The sequence below is a fragment of the Anomaloglossus baeobatrachus genome, chromosome 7 (genome assembly GCF_048569485.1).
Source record: "Anomaloglossus baeobatrachus isolate aAnoBae1 chromosome 7, aAnoBae1.hap1, whole genome shotgun sequence".
NCBI lineage: Eukaryota > Metazoa > Chordata > Amphibia > Anura > Aromobatidae > Anomaloglossus > Anomaloglossus baeobatrachus.
This window is the reverse complement of record NC_134359.1, coordinates 99,957,432-99,973,117: the sequence shown is the minus strand read 5'-3', so window position 1 is coordinate 99,973,117 and position 15,686 is coordinate 99,957,432. Positions and strand designations below refer to the sequence as shown.

The 15,686-nt window shown below is 45.8% G+C and overlaps 1 protein-coding gene across 3 annotated transcripts in view; it reads left to right on the top strand.

Annotated features, from left to right (window-relative positions):
* Positions 1 to 11,727: 11,727 nt before the first annotated feature.
* VWC2L (von Willebrand factor C domain containing 2 like) overlaps positions 11,728 to 15,686 on the top strand; it is a 268,255-nt gene continuing 264,296 nt past the window's right edge. For all 3 annotated transcript variants that reach the window (XM_075317528.1, XM_075317530.1, XM_075317529.1), the window contains exon 1: positions 11,728 to 13,200. The gene's annotated coding sequence lies outside the window, so the exon portion shown is untranslated. The remainder of the gene's footprint in view (positions 13,201 to 15,686) is intronic.

Here is a 15,686-nt window from a genome sequence, read left to right as displayed (position 1 = left end):
GCAGTGGTGAGCTCTCTCCATGGTGATAAGTGTGTGCAGTGGTGAGCTCTGTCCATGGTGATAAGTGTGTGCAGTGGTGAGCTCTCTCCATGGTGATAAGTGTGTGCAGTGGTGAGCTCTCTCCATGGTGATAAGTGTGTGCAGTGGTGAGCTCTGTCCATGGTGATAAGTGTGTGCAGTGGTGAGCTCTCTCCATGGTGATAAGTGTGTGCAGTGGTGAGCTCTGTACATGGTGCTAAGTGTGTCCAGTGGTGAGCTCTTGTTCATGGTGATAAGTGTGTGCAGTGGTGAGCTCTGTCCATGGTGATAAGTGTGTGCAGTGGTGAGCTCTGTCCATGGTGATAAGTGTGTGCAGTGGTGAGCTCTGTCCATGGTGATAAGTGTGTGCAGTGGTGAGCTCTGTCCATGGTGATAAGTGTGTGCAGTGGTGAGCTCTGTCCATAGTGATAAGTGTGTGCAGTGGTGAGCTCTCTCCATGGTGATAAGTGTGTGCAGTGGTGAGCTCTGTCCATGGTGATACGTGTGTGCAGTGGTGAGCTCTGTCCATGGTGATAAGTATGTGTGCAGTGGTGAGCTCTGTCTATGGTGATATGTGTGTGCAATGATGAGCTCTGTCCATGGTGATAAGTGTGTCCAGTGGTGAGCTCTTGTTCATGGTGATACGTGTGTGCAGTGGTGAGCTCTGTCCATGGTGATAAGTGTGTGCAGTGGTGAGCTCTGTCCATGGTGATAAGTGTGTGCAGTGGTGAGCTCTGTCTATGGTGATAAGTGTGTGCAGTGGTGAGCTCTGTCTATGGTGATACGTGTGTGCAGTGGTGAGCTTTGTCCATGGTGATAAGTATGTGTGCAGTGGTGAGCTCTGTCTATGGTGATATGTGTGTGCAATGATGAGCTCTGTCCATGGTGATAAGTGTGTGCAGTGGTGAGCTTTGTCTATGGTGATATGTGTGTGCAATGATGAGCTCTGTCTATGGTGATATGTGTGTGCAATCGTGAGCTCTGTCCATGGTGATACGTGTGTGCAGTGGTGAACTCTGTCCATAGTCATACGTGTGTGCAGTGGTGAACTCTGTCCATGGTGATAAGTGTGCAGTGGTGAGCTCTGTCCATGGTGATAAGTGTGTGCAGTGGTGAGCTCTGTCCATGGTGATAAGTGTGTGCAGTGGTGAGCTCTCTCCATGGTGATAAGTGTGTGCAGTGGTGAGCTCTGTACATGGTGCTAAGTGTGTCCAGTGGTGAGCTCTTGTTCATGGTGATAAGTGTGTGCAGTGGTGAGCTCTGTCCATGGTGATAAGTGTGGGCAGTGGTGAGCTCTGTCCATGGTGATAAGTGTGTGCAGTGGTGAGCTCTGTCCATGGTGATAAGTGTGTGCAGTGGTAAGCTCTGTCCATGGTGATAAGTGTGTGCAGTTGTGAGCTCTGTCCATGGTGATAAGTGTGTGCAGTGGTGAGCTCTCTCCATGGTGATAAGTGTGTGCAGTGGTGAGCTCTGTCCATGGTGATACGTGTGTGCAGTGGTGAGCTCTGTCCATGGTGATAAGTATGTGTGCAGTGGTGAGCTCTGTCTATGGTGATATGTGTGTGCAATGATGAGCTCTGTCCATGGTGATACGTGTGTGCAGTGGTGAGCTCTGTCCATGGTGATAAGTATGTGTGCAGTGGTGAGCTCTGTCTATGGTGATATGTGTGTGCAATGATGAGCTCTGTCCATGGTGATAAGTGTGTCCAGTGGTGAGCTCTTGTTCATGGTGATACGTGTGTGCAGTGGTGAGCTCTGTCCATGGTGATAAGTGTGTGCAGTGGTGAGCTCTATCCATGGTGATAAGTGTGTGCAGTGGTGAGCTCTGTCTATGGTGATACGTGTGTGCAGTGGTGAGCTTTGTCCATGGTGATAAGTATGTGTGCAGTGGTGAGCTCTGTCTATGGTGATATGTGTGTGCAATGATGAGCTCTGTCCATGGTGATAAGTGTGTGCAGTGGTGAGCTTTGTCTATGGTGATATGTGTGTGCAATGATGAGCTCTGTCTATGGTGATATGTGTGTGCAATCATGAGCTCTGTCCATGGTGATACGTGTGTGCAGTGGTGAGCTTTGTCCATGGTGATACGTGTGTGCAGTGGTGAGCTTTGTTCATGGTGATACGTGTGTGCAGTGGTGAGCTTTGTCCATGGTGATAAGTATGTGTGCAGTGGTGAGCTCTGTCTATGGTGATATGTGTGTGCAATGATGAGCTCTGTCCATGGTGATAAGTGTGTGCAGTGGTGAGCTTTGTCTATGGTGATATGTGTGTGCAATGATGAGCTCTGTCTATGGTGATATGTGTGTGCAATCATGAGCTCTGCCCATGGTGTTAAGTGTGTGCAGTGGTGAGCTTTGTCCATGGTGATACGTGTGTGCAGTGGTGAGCTCTGTCCATGGTGATACTTGTGTGTGCCATAGTGACCATAGTGGCACCAATTTGCTGATGGAGATGATCGCTGACAATATTTGCAACCGTCTTTTACACAACAGCATGACATATCCACCTGCGAAAAACCCAAATTCAAACCACATGGGCGACTAGGTGAGCGTTGTGCAGCATGAATGGCCTAGTAGCCGTATGTGACCTGCAACAGAAAATTCAATAAGTCAACAAATTTGGACCGATATAACATTTGTAACAACCAGATGTCAGACACCCTATACGCTTTACTTTTTTAATAGACAAACCAACCGTATCGGCCACTATTGCTGCACCATTGCAGAAAGAGTGGGTGGCAAATTCTTTGGAGACAACATTCAAAGCTGATAAGCTTTGCTTAAAGGCCATGCTGAATTGATACTTCATAATTGGTGAAACTCCCAAATGATAAAAAAAGAAATGGCAAGGAGATCTTTTAAAAAAATCCTGGACCACCGTGACAGGACGGCTTCTTGACCGCAATCTATAAATCGTCCACCATGAGCCCCTGCCGTATATGTCAGTTTTAGACTTCAAAATTCTCATCCGTATTGAATGATGTAAAACCACTTTGTCATCTGCTAAAGGATTGGTGCACTAATGAGATTTTGCCACCAACTCTCCATTGTGTAAGGCACTGAAAAAAGACATGTAGAAGACACAATTGTATAAAGATACTTCATAAGGATATGCACATACTTGTTTTAAGGCCAAGGGTAACCGTTGTAGTAATAAGGAGATTGGTCTGTGATCATCAACGTGTTTTTCCAACCTCTAATTATCAATTTTACAAGAAAATCTTTTGTGATATAAGGCAAGCCCCACAGCTGTAACATAGAGGAGACCCTGGACAGGCGCTTGGCCAAACTGGATGCGTAAATCCCATGTTCTCAAATTTTATCCAACCACTTAAGTGTATTTGTCCGACACTCTTCTTCTGTTAATGTCACATCCATTGTCGTACAGTTTAACCACTCTGCCCAGGTCTTATTGTGGCTTAACCAAGAACATAACTGGAGTCTGCACTTAGACTTCACCAATTCCCATAGAAAATCAAGGCAGTACAAGCCTTTGATCTCTGCCTATAGATGATGTTTCATGGAATGATGCCACAAAAAGCGGAAGACAGTGTCTGCTACACAATTCAACTCTCCAGGCACGTTTTACTCTAATTGTTATATTAAATTGCAGGCAACAGCATATGTACTAATAACCAAAGAAAAGAGTCTTTAGATTTGCTAACATTAGAGAAACCCAAAACAAGCGATAGTGAAATGTATCAAATATTTATTAGATGCTGTAGGGTATACAATAAATACATTAAATATAGGACCATGGGAAGGGGTGTGCTGAAGGGGAAAGAAAACCCCACGTGTCCCGGAGAGGTAATAAGGGAATAAAAACTCACCAAGAGTGACCATACAAAACCTATAGGCAGGTGCCCAGAGTCCAAGAAAAAGGCCTACGTCAATTTCATGCAGAAGCATTCACACAGGATGCAGAATATGCCTCCATGTGTGGTGTGAGATGAGGCAGATTACTCACCAAGGTCAGGGCACTGTAAATGCCGGGGTAACACGTGGGGATCGGCGTCACAACACGTGTTTTGCGTTGGTGGCTTCGTCGGGGGATGGATAAAAAGTGTGCACAGTACAGACCTTAAAAAGGACCCAGGAAGCCTCAGGACCACCCACTCTGTTGCGCGTCACTGTGAGTTCTGCGTCCGGGGATACGCTGAGGTACGGCGTCCGCAGCGGAGACCGAATGGAAGAAACACTTCCTGTGACGTCACCAGTATTTCCGGATCCCCGCTGCTAATGACGCCACCGCAGCCGCGCCCAGAGGGCTGACACTCACAATGACGCGTCATGGGCCCTGCCCACGTCAGGCTTAAGGGAGGTGTTAGCCCGCTTGCTATGTGCAGCAAGGACAGAGGATACAATCGTTCTGCAGTAAAGTCAACTGAAATTGAGAGGACATATAATGTCCTATATGTTGTGAAAAGCAGAAAGATAATAGGGGAAAGGGAGGGAAAAGAGGGACAATCAGAGAACCATCGTAGAAAGACAGGGCAGTAAATTCATAAGGCCCGTTGGGACAGGTTATAATAACACATATGCATAACAGTGTATATAAAAGAACCACTATGTATATACATATATACAGTGCCTACAAGTAGTATTCAACCCCCTGCAGATTTAGCAGATTTACACATTCGGAATTAACTTGGCATTGTGACATTTGGACTGTAGATCAGCCTGGAAGTGTGAAATGCACTGCAGCAAAAAAGAATGTTATTTCTTTTTTTATTTTTTTTTTTTAAATTGTGAAAAGTTTATTCAGAGGGTCATTTATTATTCAACCCCTCAAACCACAAGAATTCTGTTTGGTTCCCCTCAAGTATTAAGAAGTATTTCAGGCACAAAGAACAATGAGCTTCACATGTTTGGATTAATTATTAGTGATGAGCGAGTATGCTTGTTACTACTCGGTACTCGCACGAGTATCACTGTACTCGGGCTACTCGGCGGGGACCGAGTAATCTCGCAATACTCGTGCTGTACTCGTGGTCTTCATGTTGGCGCTCTTTTTAGAGCCAGCCCTTATGCAGGGATTGGCTGGCAGACCACTGCAATGCCACAGCCCTGTTGTGGAATTGCAGTGATTGGCCGGCCCTCACAGCATGACCGTGCCTTTAGCCCGACACTTCCCCGCTCGGCTACGGCCCCTCCCGCACTCCACTCCGCGTGTATATATATATATGCACGCTTACACACACACGCACGTTTTTTTTTTTAATTTACAGTTTTATGGTTTCTACATGCTGCCGGTGGTCATTTCAGAATAATACTCGGGTCCCCCATAGGATAACATTGGGCTCGGTGCTCGGGCCGAGTACACGAGTATCTTGGGATGCTCGGCCCGAGCCTTGAGCACCCGAGCTTTTTAGTACTCGCTCATCACTATTAATTATCTCTTTTTCCAGCCTTTTCTGACTAATTAAAACCCTCCCCAAACTTGTGAACAGCACCCATACTTGGTCAACATGGGAAAGACAAAGGAGCATTCCAAGGCCATCAGAGACAAGATCGTGGAGGGTCACAAGGCTGGCAAGGGGTACAAAACCCTTTCCAAGGAGTTGGGCCTACCTGTCTCCACTGTTGGGAGCATCTTCCGGAAGTGGAAGGCTTATGGAACTACTGTTAGCCTTCCACGGCCTGGACAGCCTTTGAAAGTTTCCACCCGTGCCGAGGCCAGGCTTGTCCGAAGAGTCAAGGCTAACCCAAGGACAACAAGGAAGGAGCTCCGGGAAGATCTCATGGCAGTGGGGACATTGGTTTCAGTCAATACTATAAGTAACGTACTACACTGCAATGGTCTCCGTTCCAGACGAGCCCGTAAGGTACCTTTACTTTCAAAGCGTCATGTCAAGGCTCGTCTACAGTTTGCTCATGATCACTTGGAGGACTCTGAGGCAGACTGGTTCAAGGTTCTCTGGTCTGATGAGACCAAGATCGAGATCTTTGGTGCCAACCACACACGTGACGTTTGGAGACTGGATGGCACTGCATACGACCTCAAGAATACCATCCCTACAGTCAAGCATGGTGGTGGCAGCGTCATGCTGTGGGGCTGTTTCTCAGCCAAGGGGCCTGGCCATCTGGTCCGCATCCATGGGAAGATGGATAGCACGGCCTACCTGGAGATTTTGGCCAAGAACCTCCGCTCCTCCATCAAGGATCTTAAGATGGGTCGTCATTTCATCTTCCAACAAGACAACGACCCAAAGCACACACCAAAGAAAACCAAGGCCTAGTTCAAGAGGGAAAAAATCAAGGTGTTGCAGTGGCCTAGTCAGTCTCCTGACCTTAACCCAATTGAAAACTTGTGGAAGGAGCTCAAGATTAAAGTCCACATGAGACACCCAAAGAACCTAGATAACTTGGAGAAGATCTGCATGGAGGAGTGGGCCAAGATAACTCCAGAGACCTGTGCCGGCCTGATCAGGTCTTATAAAAGACGATTATTAGCTGTAATTGCAAACAAGGGTTATTCCACAAAATATTAAACCTAGGGGTTGAATAATAATTGACCCACACTTTTATGTGGAAAATTTATTAAAATTTAACTGAGCAACATAACTTGTTGGTTTGTAAGATTTATGCATCTGTTAATAAATCCTGCTCTTGTTTGAAGTTTGCAGGCTCTAACTTATTTGCATCTTATCAAACCTGCTAAATCTGCAGGGGGTTGAATACTACTTGTAGGCACTGTATGTGTGAGACAAAGATACATCTTCATTATCTGTCATATACAGCAGGCTCCATGCACGGGTGATCCAACGATTTCATCCAAATTGTCCCAAAGATTCCTCCAGTTACATAATTCCCAAAAATGAATGGAGTGGGAGAAGAGAAGGAGGTAGAGAAGGATGGGTCTAATGCAGCTAAACAAAAACCATAAAAAACACACTGTTAAAAATGAGAACCATAATAGAGCTATCCAAAGGATTGCACAGCAGTCCAATCAACCGCAACTAGTAATATATATAATACATACAATGTATATAATATATAAGATATAAGACAAAAAAGTAGTAAACATGGGTGCACCAAAGGCATCGCGCACCTGTATACAAATGCACTCAAATGACTTCGCATGGGGACCCCCAAATCAAATTAGAAAAAAATGTAATAATAATTTGTCAGAGGGGATCCATGGGAATATCTGAGGGAGACAAAATGGTATCACAGAAATGGGACAAAAGTGAGCCGTTCATTAAGGCCATGTGGAGACATGGTCCCCAGGGTAAAGATCCATCGGCACTCCACTTGTGCCAATCGTTTTTTAAGATCTCCCCCGCGAATGCCCAGATGTACCTTGTCGATACCTCGGACCTTCAGAGACGCTGGATCACAATTGTGAGCCTCTCTGAAGTGGCGAGGTATCGTTTTCAAGGAATCTGGGTTAGTGACCTCCCTAGCTGCCAAGATGTCATGCACGTGTTCTCTTGTGCGGACACGGAGCTTGCGGGAGGTCAATCCAACGTATATCTTGCCACATCCACACATGGCGTAAGAAATTACGTCAGATGTGCTGCAGGAGATATACTCCCTGATCAAGAATTCTTTTTTGCCATCTGCTGAGCAAAAAGTAGTGGCCCTAACGATATTTTGACATCCGCGGCAGCTACCACAGGGATAGCAGCCGACGTGTTGAGGACCACAGCCAAAGAGGGGAGGTCTCTTTACTACATAATGGCTATGGACCAGAATGTCTCTGAGACTCCTTCCCCTCTTTGCCGTCATCATTGGGCGTTCTGGTAAATATCCCTCAAGAGATGGTTCGGTTTGGAGGATACTCCAGTGTTTACTAAGCACGCCCCTTATTTGTTCTCATTGGCGACAGTAAGTTGAAATGAATCTGGCCACTGGTCCTGATGATGTTTTTGCCACATCTTTCCCAGATAATAGCTGGTCACGTCGGGAGTGTTTGGCCCGCTGATATCCCCGTTTGATGGATCTACCACTGTATCCAATATTTATAAACCTCTCTCTCATATCCCTGGATTCAACCTCAAAAACACGATCCGAGGAGCACAGCCTACGTAACCGCAAGAACTGGCCAGTCGGAATCGCGTTTACTGTTGATTTTGGGTGTCCCAAGGTAGCGTGGAGAAGGGAGTTTACCGCGGTGGACTTACGAAAAATGTTGGTAGATACCATGCCACTATGTTCGATGGAGATCTGGATGTCAAGGAAGTCGATGGTCCTTGGCCCAATACGATGGGTCAATATGATGTTAAGGTTGTTGGAGTTGAGCTGACGCACAAAATCCTCCAAATCAGAACCGGTTCCCCCCCAGACGACCAAGATGTCGTCAATATAGCGGAGCCAGCACTGCGCATGGGAGCTCGCCGGCACGCTGTCCCCTTAGTAAACACTGGAGTATCCTCTAAACCGAACCATCTCTTGAGGGATATTTAACAGAACGCCCAATGATGACGGCAAAGAGGGGAAGGAGTCTCAGAGACATTCTGGTCCATAGCCATTATGTAGTAAAGAGACCTCCCCTCTTTGGCTGTGATCCTCAACGCGTCGGCTGCTATCCCTGTGGTAGCTGCCGCGGATGTCAAAATATCGTTAGGGCCACTACTTTTTGCTCAGCAGATGGCAAAAAAGAATTCTTGATAATGGAGTATATCTCCTGCAGCACATCTGGCGTAATTTATTACGCCATGTGTGGATGTGGCAAGATATATGTTGGATTGACCTCCCGCGAGCTCCGTGTCCGCACAAGAGAACACGTGCGGGACATCTTGGCAGCTAGGGAGGTCACTAACCCAGATTCCTTGAAAACGATACCTCGCCACTTCAGAGAGGCTCACAATTGTGATTCAGCGTCTCTGAAGGTCCGAGGTATCGTCAAGGTACATCTGGGCATTCGCGGGGGAGATCTTAAAAAACGATTGGCACAAGTGGAGTGTCGATGGATCTTTACCCTGGGGACCATGTCTCCACATGGCCTTAATGAACGGCTCACTTTTGTCCCATTTCTGTGATACCATTTTGTCTACCTCAGATTTTCCCATGGATCCCCTCTGACAAATTATTATTGAATAATTATTATTATTGAACGATTGTATCCTCTGTCCTTGCTGCACATAGCAAGCGGGCTAACACCTCCCTTAAGCCTGACGTGGGCAGGGCCCATGACGCGTCATTGTGAGTGTCAGCCCTCTGGGCGCGGCTGCGGTGGCGTCCTTAGCAGCGGAGATCCGGAAATACTGGTGACGTCACAGGAAGTGTTTCTTCCATCCGGTCTCCGCTGCGGACGCCGTACTTCAGCGTATCCCCGGACGCAGAACTCACAGTGACGCGCAACAGAGTGGGCGGTCCTGAGGCTTCCTGGGTCCTTTTTAAGGTCTGTACTGTGCACACTTTTTATCCGTCCCCCGACGAAGCCACCAATGCAAAACACGTGTTGGGACGCCGGTCCCCACGTGTTACCCCGGCATTTACAGTGACCTGACCTTGGTGAGTAATCTGCCTCATCTCACACCACACATGGAGGCATATTCTGCATCCTGTGTGAATGCTTCTGCATGAAATTGATGTAGGCCTTTTTCTTGGACTCTGGGCACATGCCTATAGGTTTTGTATGGTCACTCTTGGTGAGTTTTTACTCCCTTAGTACCTCTTCGGGACACGTGGGGTTTTCTTTCCCCTTCAGCACACCCCTTCCCCTGGTCCTATATTTAATGTATTTATTGTATACCCTACAGCATCTAATAAATATTTGATACATTTCACTATCGCTTGTTTTGGGTTTCTCTAATGTTAGCAAATCTAAAGACTCTTTTCTTTGGTTATTATGATCACTGAGTTGTTGCTATGCGATTTCCCTGTGGTCCTTGTATGTTTGAAATTATAGCATATGTACTAAGTGTCTAAGCAAGGCTAAAGGCCCCGTCACACGCAGAGATAAATCTTTGGCAGATCTGTGGTTGCAGTGAAATCATGGACATATTGTCCCATTTGTACACAGCCACAAACCTGCCACTGATTGTCCACAATTTCACTGCAACCACAGATCTGCCGCAGATTTATCTCTGTGTGTGACAGGGCCTTAAGACCGGCATCGAAGATGGTAAACCATTCACTGCAAGAACAACACTTCGGTTGTCCAGAATCTGATCCGTCTGTTGTGCATTCATTCAGACCAAAGTGACTACAATTGGAAATAATTCTAAAAGTGTGAGATCTTTACTTAACCCTTTTAGTTTCCATGTCTCCAGCCAGGGCTGCGCTGACCAACAGGTGCCAAGTACTGCACCATAACGCATTTGCAGCATTACCTACAGTATAAGCTAAATGTATAGTATCTAAGCATACCCATTTCCCCCAGATGTTTTTGTCATAGCACATTTCCAAGAATTGTAAAGGTCTGTTTACAATTGTCAGAAGTTTTAGCAAGTTTTTTGTCTTTATCAACCATCTTCTTCAGTTTTCTCTCCTCATAAGATCTTAAAAGACTAATGAAATGATATCCACATATTTTAGTTTTTATCTTCTAACTCGGTGGGTAGATGTGTGCCTAATGAAGCAAAACTACAAAAGTAAGCATCCCGAAGCATGGACCCTGAAGAGGGTATTGATGACGTCTCAGGCTTGGTGGTAGCCCCACCTGGGGAAGAAGACATTATCGGAATCTCTGGAGAAACCGCTCAATGTTCACGAGACATCATATTTTTGAAAAACAATAATATTTCACCATTAGAGGTGAGTGAGCACTCGGGGGCTCGGTACTCATAACGAGAATTTTGATGCTCGGACGGGCTTGACTCAATTACCAAGTATAATGGAAGTCAATGGAGAACTCAACCATTTTTTCGTAAGATCTTCTGTAAAAATGCTTGAGTTCCCCCTTGACTTTGACTATACTCGGTACATAAGTTGAGCCCGTCTGAGCATCTGACTGTTCGTTATGAGTACCGAGCACCCGAGTATGGTAGTGTCCGCTCATCACTAGTTACGAGTACCGAGCACCCGAGCATGGTAGTGTCCGCTCATCACTAGTTACGAGTACCGAGCACCCGAGCATGGTAGTGCTCGCTCATCACTACTCACCATCAATCACATAAGGGCTTTGATTTTAATTATTCCAAGCCTTCAAGCATGGTACCTCACCTTCTGATAGTAGTGACCTGGAGCCGACACCTGTACGCGAAGGCTGCAGAGCCAAAGAGGACAACTCTGTGACCACATACGCTACCGTCCTGCACTATGGCCTCGACCTCGGCTCTTATCAATTCTCCTTTGTGATCTACGGCTATCATTTGATGATAACGACAATGAAGGAGATGACTACTGTAAATGGGATCTGGAGACACCCCGTGTTTATGTCTACGTCTCCCACAGCCAAGATGGTTAATTCTGCGTGACACCAAATGTGACTGTGTCCACCTGTGCCACTTCTAATCAGCAGAACAGGTAGAAGTACACACAGATCTGGAGGAAAGCCTCTTGGATCTACTAGATCTAGGTGAACCTGTATCCTTATAACACGTTCTACAGCCTCTGTTCAAATTTTGGTCTACATCATGTTATGTGTCCTGCCTGAGTGTCAGGGATGATGCTTGTATAAAATATATCATCCTCAGGACCCCCCTTAAGTGTCTCCGGTGCAGGAGGATTAACATTTGTCAGCAAACACAGTTGGACCAGCAGGTGGCGATGGTGCTATTTGTGATTAACTGCAAGTGAATGCTCGGGCAGAAGAGGTCTGGGCACAGGGGGAGGAGGAGGTAAGAGGGGTTAACACTAAGTTGTGTGCAGTCCTGCAGCGCAGGCTCAGGATGTGGCTCATCTCTGCCTCTATAAAGTCGCTGAAAATCAATCCCTGTCACCTGCAGAGACCCGGAGTCTGTGATATTCCTGCCACCAGGTGACCAGTGCGCTCCGCTACAGAGTCCTCTCCTCTCCTGCCTGGACTGGAGCAGCTGGACAGTGCGCTGCAAGTGCGCGGCGGGGTGCAGCCGGACAGTGCGCTGCAAGTGCGCGGCGGGGTGCAGCCGGACAGTGCGCTGCAAGTGCTCGGCGGGGAGAAGCCGGTCTGCTGCTGGGAGCGTACTGCCTGCCCAGTGGGGAGTAAGCCGGCAGCACCGGTCCTGTAATCTCATCGGTTATTAGCACTCGCAGTGCTGCATTGTCGGCCATGATGCTGGTTATACCGGGGAAGGGTCTCCTCGGATCCTCCTCACATGCTATGTCTTAGGAGCGTAAGCGAGTGACAGTATCACGTGCACTTAATTTTAAGGACCTCTGTGACCCCTCCTGTCGGGACAACCCATTTACTACCCAGGAGGGGAAGAGAAAACAGACGCCACCAAGTCAGGAGCACTTAGGACAGCAGCTCCGGCTACAGGATTAAAAGGAGAAACAAAGTTGTGCCTGCGCCTCCAGCCTGTTCTGCATGGTCTGCACTTGTCTGTAGGCGGCTTCCGAAGCAACATATTGCCATGGAGCGGAAGGGATCTGGGCAGGAGCCGAGTTCATGCTGTTGCTGTTTGTGCTGCTGAAGTCTTAATGCAGAAAAGCAAACCACCTCCTCAGCTGTGAGTGACCGAGGGAAGCCCATCCAGGGGGACACAGTCCATCCAGGGGGACACAGCCCATCCAGGGGGACACAGCCCATCCAGGAAGACACATCCCATCTAGGGGGACACATCTCATCCAGGGGGACACAGCCCATCCAGGTAAACATATCCCATCCAGGGGGATCACATCTCATCCAGGGGGTAACATACTGTGCAGGGGGCATCCTATCTAGGAGGGCACATCTCATCCAAGGGGACACATCTCATCCAAGGGGACACATCTCATCCAGGGGGACACATCCCATCCAGGGGGACACATCTCATCCAGGGGGACACATCTCATCCAGGGGGACACATCTCATCCAGGGGGACACATCTCATCCAGGGGGACACATCCCATCCAGCCAGGGAGGAAATCATGAAGCTGTGCTCACGTTTGGATATGTATCAGTGCATTTCTGGCTTTGTGGTGCCTGATGTTTAGCTGGGAATCCTCTTGACCGCCGTCCACTCTGTACCATGGCAGGAGATCTGGAGGGACTCTACTATATGTTCTCCCCGTAAACAATGGGTCCTCTGGCACCAAGGATGGGCTAACTACAGACTCTTAACCTTTTGGATTTTAAGTTGTCCCGCTAATCCCCATAGGATTAACTCTTCAGGTAAGGAGACGTGAATGAGTGAACTGTATATTGTATGCGCACTTCTTGTTCCAGGGTTTAGATCTGATATCTTTGCCTATATTTATAAACCTCAGAGAATCATTGTAAATATTTACATGTAATATTTGGAAATAAAGTACAACATACTGCGTAGTCAATTCTGAAGCCTCTTTGAGATGGTCCCTGTGATTTGTAAGCCATAGGTGGCATATTTAGCCTTCACTACTGCAGGGACACTGAAATCAATAATCAAAATAGCCCCCCTACTGTGAAACACCCTGCTGTAATACTGTGTAATACCCTGGCTTCTCTGTGGCTCAGACAAAACTGCAGTGTCAGTGTGAGCTTCCCTTACTACAGCATGACTGAACCATGTTGCACTCTGCTACATTTCACACTATGCCATGTGTCTTAGTTTCCACAATGCAGTAATTCTTGGTGCAGTAGCATTAAATGAAGCAGACCTAATTCCTGTCACTATTCTATGAGCATCAGATGAAGAAGCATCTCACACTTTAGTGTCCCATCCATCTACCCTATGCACATGATGGGGGTTGGCATGTTGATGCAGCGTCCTGGAGACTGTATGGTTAATAGAATAGAGTCCTGCATGCTTTTTTCATCTGAACTTTTCATAGGAATCTGTTCATTTTGCAAGAAAATAACCTATAGTGAACTTGGAAGGATACAGACTGCATCATATCTTCATGTATGGACGATGTACTCAGGGTTTGGATAGGCAAAATAAATCATAGATCCTGAATGATGGGTGCGGTGATTAGATCAATTACCAAAGAGAACTTTAATTGTCTTGAATATCACATTAGTCTTATGTTAGAACTCACCTAAACAAGAGTGTGCACTTCTCCAAACTGTAAAGTTCCATTGTTTACAAATCAGGAAACATCCAATTTATATAGATATTCCTCCAGAACAAAAATCCTCCTACTCAGGTATTAAATTACTTTATAGAGATGATAGCTGCACCTTAGGGACAATTGTCCAGGCCTTATACGTTGTTATTCAGATATGTGACACCGTAGATCTGTTTTATAGTAATAATATTATAGCATCGCTAACAAGACCAAATACCTTTTATGCAGATTTCTTTTTGTATATTATATGAAAAGTCATTCATGGAGGCATTTTCATAGTGTTCAGCCAATGTCATGATTGTATAGCTATTCCTCACATTGGCTTCAACATATAAAAAGACCATCTCCTTATTTTGCTACTATCCACCCTCTATCCTTGAATCTTGATGACTCATTTCTTATGAACTTTTTTATTTTAGACACACACCCAATCATATATGCATGCTAAATATATGCATCAGTAATTGAATGTTTTTCCATTGCCAGCAGTACTATAAGGGTTAAGACCAAAACCTTGTTGTAAAGAGGACTATCAAATTCTTTACAGCAAATGATATTTTTAAGTATGAACAGACTTGATCAATTAAAAATATAATTGTGCATCCATCCAAAAAAAAAAGGAACCTCATCAACTATAACCAGGACCCTTATGGAATAGCGATGTGTTTACGAATTGGAGGAGATGACAGTACATTTAAATGGCAAAGTTATTATTCCGGCTAATACATAACTCTGGTGGGAGAGGCTGCTTACGTCTGTTTTCCAGTTTAAGGACAATGAACAAATAAGTACGTGCCTGGATTTCGGTTTGCAGTATCCATGGAGCTGTATGTAAAATTCTAAATCAACTGTCAAGGCCTCATAGACTTGACACCAGGACTCAACAAGCCTGGAGCCGTCTTCTTCTTACTACAGACATTTTGTTTCTTGCTGCTTGGAGGCTTTGAAACCTCAAACTTGAGATGAAAGAGAGAAGAAGAGGGCAAATTCATAGCACAGCTGCTCCTGACGGGCACCTCGATGAGTACAATGCTCAAAATAAGAATTTATGCTCTGCAAATGACTTCATGGAGAGAACGTGGACGGCGGCCGAAAACAACCGTTACATAAAGCATTAGAATCGTAGGAAGAGGCTCCCGGTGCATAAAGGTCAACAATTGCCCTACTACACAATTTATATTATTGTAAAGGTGGAAGATCTGTCATAAATGTGCAGTAATCAATATTATATTTTCAAGAGAAGGTTCAGAGGTGAAAAACTAGTAGAAATGAATGTAACTAAATGATCTGGTCTTGAGGTGTGTAAAGGCAGTGGCCTCTCCCCATCACTGGTCTCCAGCCTGACGTCCATAATTGTTTACATTAATATTATTAATATTATTCTTTATATCATTCACTGTCACTTAGAAGAAACGTTCATAGACTTAAAGCAGCAGATACATCTACAGTAAATAGTACAACACACCTTAACTTTCACACAAATGAGCACATACATTATATACCTGTGCCGACAGTTATAAAGCAATGAGTTTGTATCAATATTTTTATGGTAATGATGCCAAAATTACCGTAACTCTTAGTCCTGTATGTAATACCCTTTCCTGGTTTGCG